General features: G+C 45.2%; 1 protein-coding gene across 4 annotated transcripts in view; it reads right to left on the reverse strand.

The window, feature by feature from the left end:
• Window positions 1-6,387, reverse strand: part of drp2 (dystrophin related protein 2) — a 200,856-nt gene extending 194,469 nt beyond the window's left edge. For all 4 annotated transcript variants that reach the window (XM_053878675.1, XM_053878677.1, XM_053878672.1 and 1 more), the window contains exon 1: window positions 6,092-6,387. The gene's annotated coding sequence lies outside the window, so the exon portion shown is untranslated. The remainder of the gene's footprint in view (window positions 1-6,091) is intronic.
• Window positions 6,388-6,390: the final 3 nt, after the last annotated feature.

The raw sequence follows: 6,390 nt of genomic DNA on the forward strand, positions 1-6,390 counted from the left end.
CATTTTGGAGTTAACAGTATGAATTGTATTGTGAATCCTCTCACTTACGTCAGTCTCAGAGAGAGACTGGATTAGGGCTCTGTTTGGTCGTTTGTAAGCAGAATAACTCTAAAGCACACAAACGTATTTCAATGAAACTTTCAGGGCGATTTTAAAAAGAGTTAACCTGGAGGGGATCTGCTGATCTGGTGGTGTTCTATAGGTTCATTTGGATTCTCAAAAGTTGGAAAGATCCCACACTGATTTTCAATGGGACTAAAAGCACATCCAGTCATGTGACCAGCTCCACTGTGACACAACACTTTCAAGTGACCATGGACGCCAAATGCCAATGTTCCTTCAGCATCGCTTGAAGACACTTGTGAGAGACAAAAACAAAACTGCAGTGTTACGGAAGGTAAAATGTCAAAGTGTTGTGGTGGTTATAGTATAGTGCCTCGTAAAGTAAGGTCGCGGGCCTGAGTCTCGGCAACAGCTGATAGATCTTTGTGGATTTTAGCTGAGCCAGTATCTTTCTCATTTTTTTTCAGTAGAGCGCCATCTAAGCAGGTAGCAGTTCTTGTCAAGATGGCGGTTTATACGAATACAGCACTGCTGTTGTCCTATTGTTTCAGTCTTAGACAGGTATACAGCATCTAATCATCCTGCAACAACCCCCAATTTTAAGGTTTTTCCATCATTACTTACATTGTTGTTGATATTGTGACTATATAGCTATTGTGGCACAATATTTCTGTTCTTTTTTTACTTCATTTTAAAACCTTATTTTGATACTCACTAACTGAAATAGTCATTTATTGACGTTGGGAAAGTTTAGTTTTGCGTCGTATACCGACAAAAAAGGCAGCCTTCAGCCTTGCATGTTGACACACTGGATTTTCTATTGATGCGAATGTCCCTCATTCTGAGGCTGGGGTTAGGTAAGTCACTGGATTTCATTCATCGTAAAAAAGTCCACTTTCCCAACGTCAGCATGTTACACCAGGGGAGTGAGGATGTGTTGACGTGCTGCAGGTGTAGCGCTGTTTTCTGAGGCTTGTTTTTAATCGTGATAGTTTCCCCCTCCTTCAACACGCCAATGGAGGCTGGGTTTTATAAAGTCTTCAGCGTCATCCTCTTTTCACCTTCCAGCTGTGAACACTCTGTCCACTGATTTCTGCGTGTCATCTTCATTCGAAAGAATTGTGCAGCAGCCAAAGCAGTGTGGTAACCAAACTATGCTTCATCCAATTCATCTTCAACTTCATATTTAAAACATTGACCTTTCACCCCGCCCCCCATACAAAAGCAATGTAACCAGCCTGGGGTCACATCTGCGCTATAATGTGATGAAGCTGACACTACCAGCGCTGTTTAGAATAAATAATGGATATTAAAGAGGGAGGACGGCGTACGATTGAATCAGTCCTCTCCAGATCAGCACTGGAGGGGGGGGGAGTGTTGAAAAGGCAACATAAAGCAAGACTGGGAGGCATGTCGATGGAGAAAGGCAGTGACAATGCAACATCCTCGTAATCCTTTTAGCGTCTTTCACAATTACAGTTAACAATCGTGAGGAGCCGTAAGAAAAACTGCCAGCTCGTGCCAAATCTGGTTAGAAGAAAATAAAACACACACACACAATAATCTGCTGTAGTCAGCACTCAAGTTATCTGCAAAAGTCTCCCCTCCTTGTTGAACAGTTTAGAAATAAGAGCAGTGATCCTGTCACTGCTTCAAACTGAATCGCCCGGGGAAACACGGCTACTCTCCCATTTATGAGGAGTACACCAAAATTACCGTCCACGGATTCCGACTTCAAGCTCTGTTAAATGAAAGCGGCTTGATAACACCGAGGGCTGCAGCACGATGACAACATGAAAGGAATTTCTGGGCGAGGTGTGCGAACATTTTTTGGGGAATCACGTCGCGAGCGTCGAACAATATGAAGCATTTAAAGGTTGGACAGACTTTCATCCTGGACTGGATTACGGGCCGCACATGAGAGATCAAAGCATGGAACACAAAAACGCTGCAAGAGAAAAAAAAAAAAAAAAGAGTGTTTGATGTTCGCAACGTCCATGATTATGATTTAATGATCACAATTTGAATGTGTGGGGGGTGATTGACTCTTCAAAAAGGTTTACACGCGTCACTGCCATGTAGCAGCAGCGGCAGATTATTTTGACAAACGACTGTTTTCTCTCGGACATACGTGCTTTAAATATTCAAAGCAAAGGCTTGCTGCTTTTACCCGAGGCTCGACAGCGTCATTATTCTTCATGAAGATATAAAACTGAGCATAATTCAACTCAGGATTGATGCTGATGATTTCAAATATTAGCTTTCGGTTTCAAATTCTGTTGTTTTTTTTTTGTCTGAACCACAGGGATTTACGGGCTCGAAGAGAAAATGAGGCTAATATATTGGTCGCTTAACTGTAAGTAAACAAGCAACATATGGAGGCGAATATGGAGACGAGAGCGGAAGGGAAAAACACTGTGGAGGCGAACACAGATGCTACCACGGTGGACTAACCACAACCTAAACCATCATTTTGTTTAATATTAAGTTGTGCAGCTGTGTACAACTATGAAACCATACGGTTTTGTTATGCTGCATGAAAAAGAGGCCATTTTCATGCTGAAATTCCCCAGATAAAAACCTGTCGCTCTGCCAACCAGCTCTGAAACTTCAGCCCTGACAGTGTGATGCCATTGGACGAGAGAGTGTGATTCTGGGCTCGGTGAGGTCTCCTCTGCTCTGTGTATTCATCATATTCATAAATGCATTGTAAGCCAGAACGCCAACTCTCAACTTTGCGCGCATACATTACGTGCAAACGGTGTGTAACTATGCATGAGTTGTGCAAGTACCGCTTCAGCAGTTGAGAGAAGAGTCATGACAGGAGCCACAGGGTTGGGCCACATATAAACTAGTGCCACGGCTTAAATGAGCGTCTGAAAAAGGTCCCTTTTTAAGGATGAAATGTCACGTGATCAAACGTCTTAAAATGAAAACAAACACATAACACATCATGGAGGTGGGCATGAACATGACGGTTTTCGCCGTGCTATTCGGAGAAAAATCCTGATAGAAACATCAAAATGACTGAAGTGCGTTGCCGAGACTCAGGTGGCACATTCTGGCCAGACATATGAAGAGGACGGTAGGGTTTGGAGAAAGATTTACTCTTTGAAAGCGTGACAGCATTTACAGTGAACCGCAGCAGATGCGGTCTGTCGTCGGGAGATGCTCCTTCTCATCCTCACTTCTCTCCTCCCCGGCTCCACGGACGCGCCGCCTCTCTGGAACTTCTCTCACTCTCCTCTGAGACTACGGCGAGAAGCGCTTTCAATCTCATGACTGAAAAGTCGCATTTTTAATGTATTTTTTATTCATTTTTATTTTTATTTTTATTTTAACATTTCCTTAGTTCTCGCACACTGAAGGCCAAGCTGTCCACCTTCATGGTCAAGAAAGTACAAACATTCTTCGCTATTTTGCCCGTGAAGCACATTGTGAACAGCATTGTACAAAGTGCAATGTAAATAATTAATTATTATTGTTATATTCTATTATAAGAACTAAGTTACTATGACTGATTACTACAGGAATCTTGCAGGCAGCAGAAACTGTCGAGCTATACTGAACTAAGGCGACAGCAGGAGGGGGAGGGACACAAATCGAAAGAAAGAGATCAGTTTGTCATGGGTTCTGATTTGTTGATATTTCACTTTTCAATTCATAAGACAATGTTTTGACTCTCAAAATACATTTGAAATATTTCATCGCCTCAAAGCTCCCTGAAGTAATTTCATGTTTGTCGTCCTACTTCAAAAGCAATTTTTCAAAACTCAACTCAAAACAAACGGTTTAAAAGTTGAAAAAGCATTTATTTTAGCGTTCACAGAACTCTGGGCAGGATAAAGTTACAACCTGAAATGCTCTGAAAACTGTGTTAAACAGTGTCAGTGGGAGTGAGAGAGGAGATCTGCTGGGAGACAGTGTGCATGTTCAGCAAGGACAGCGTGTGTGAGCTGGATGCATCAGCTGGGAGAGAAGGTGACGAGGGAGGAGGGATGTGTCCCACGTCACTGAAAGTTACACTACAATGTTTTATTCAGTTATTGGATGTTATTTTAATGCCCTTGTCTTAATGTGTTTCCTCAGCCGCTGTTTAGAATAAAACTCAGCCGAGGATCTCCACCGTCGAGTCACAGAAGCATCGGCTCGCGCCTTTAAACATTCGATAACAATTGATAGATGTGAGACGAATCGATGCGTGAACCTCGAGTCGCCACTGGCAGCAGCATCAAACTGCAGAAATCGAAGTCTCCCTATGTCTGTTTTGATCCAGGCAGAACTGGCATTGTTCATTTGAAAACTGCATGAATTCCATATTCAAGACTTTCGACAGATAGACAGTGAAACTATTTTCCACTTCAGGCATGTCACAGTGTCGTCTGAGGTTTGTAGACAGCGTTTGGGCCAAGACCACGGCTGACTCGACCAGACCCTAGTCAGTCAACAAACTCTTCTCTCAAGGAGTGAATAGATGAGAACAACAACGATTCTGAGAGAGAATTCCTCATTTGCTCACATGATCTGTCATTTGTGCCACATGAAGGCAAGTGAGTCTCAACCCCAAGAAGGAGATCAAGCAGTAGAAGATGAATGAATGCACTACAAATGCACTCACACAAAACAGTCAGCTGCTGGAGCCAGTTGGTCCAGATGACCTCACATGCCCCACACTCTATGATGGATGAGACGCAGCAATCAGAGCCTGAAGTTGCACCACTAAATCGTCCTGAGAAAGGGCCGGTGTGTGAGGAGCAGGAGCTTCGGGAGGAGTGACAGACGCTTAAGGATGGATGCACGGACGGACAAAAAAAAAATCAATAAATACGGCAGGTCCTCAACCTGTGACCAATCTGACGTGACTTTGTTTTTGGAAATCTTTCAAGCAAACTAGCTCCTGAGGAATGAGGATCTGCGATGCAGTACTGGGCCGAGGGCAGCAACACACGTAGTTTGGTATCACTACTTTTGACTATTTTATTTGCCCTCTACAGTACATTGTTCTATATGGTTCTTTGATCCAAAAATGTGACTTCATGTCTGCAAATCCGATTATGACCTACTCTCTAGGACCTACTGTATATGGCTGGTCATGTAACCGCCATGGGGATCACATGATGCCCTTCAGAAGCTTGAATGGTTTCTAATGCTACTGACTTTATGTTGTTGTGGCTTCACATCTGGAAATAGTAAGAATTAAGACCTGATCCCCTAACTCTGTCCGCAGAGAACAACGGCATATTTGCTCTTCAAGCGTTCAGAAACTGATGAGGAGTTAAAAATAAATCAAATGCGTCCAAACCACTCGACCAACCGAGAGAAAACCTAATTCAGGAACCGCAAAACCTTGCGTGGAATCGCACCACAATGACACAGCTCGCAAAAGTCAATGGGCGCAACAGCCATTTAAGGCGAAGATGAGGTGCGCTGGACTCCGATCCACTCCTCCCTCACTTTCCTCCGAAACTGCGGCGCCTCCTGTGGCCCCCAGCAAGAGTTTCAGGGGCCTGAATTAAACATCATTACGCTTCGCATCCAGACTGGAGACATGAATCTGTCTCAACATCTCAGTGTCACCCGTCAGCTCCGCTCACATCCACCTCTTCACGGGAGACACAAAACAGTCCCCTCATCCCTGCTGCCAGCTGGGAACTTGAGAGCCTTTTGTAAACGTGTAACAACAGAAAAGTCTAAAAAAAATTAATCCCAAACCAAGCGTCTGGTCTGGTTAGTTCGGGTGAACCGAGACAAGTGCGGCGTAAATATGGACCGGCGCTCCTCGCACGACGTCCGGTGACGCACCGTTGAAGTCCGAGAAGCGATCTAAACACTTGTTTAGCTATAAACAAGAGTGCTGGGTGATTTGTTTAGTGAACATCCGCAAAGTGGGAACAAACGATGCGTACCAACTGCAGCACGTCCCCACGGAGAGGCGCAGCCAACAGGCAGCGGACTCCGGACGCGCGGATGTAAGAGCTTCACCCCGCGGATGAACAGCGTCTAAACACATTCCACGGAGAAGTCTGACCTTTGGGCTGTCGCTTGTTGAGATCCGGAGCCGGTTCGGAGAAGAGGACGGGCTCTGGTACTCCGGAGAATGCGGACAAGAAAGTGCGGAGGAGCGGGCGGCAGCGCCGCGGTGCACCGGCGGCGGAGGCGCTGACAGACGGCTGCTCCCTGTCAGGTGCTTCCTCTCCTCAACATCCGCGACACGCAGCTTCATGAGCCGGAGTCAAGCATCGGCGCCAGCAACGCTTCTCGCCGTCGTCTCAGAGGAGAGTGAGAGAAGTTCCAGAGAGGCGGCGCGTCCGTGAAGCCGAGGAGGAG

The sequence above is a fragment of the Synchiropus splendidus genome, chromosome 11 (genome assembly GCF_027744825.2).
Source record: "Synchiropus splendidus isolate RoL2022-P1 chromosome 11, RoL_Sspl_1.0, whole genome shotgun sequence".
NCBI classification, from domain to species: domain Eukaryota; kingdom Metazoa; phylum Chordata; class Actinopteri; order Syngnathiformes; family Callionymidae; genus Synchiropus; species Synchiropus splendidus.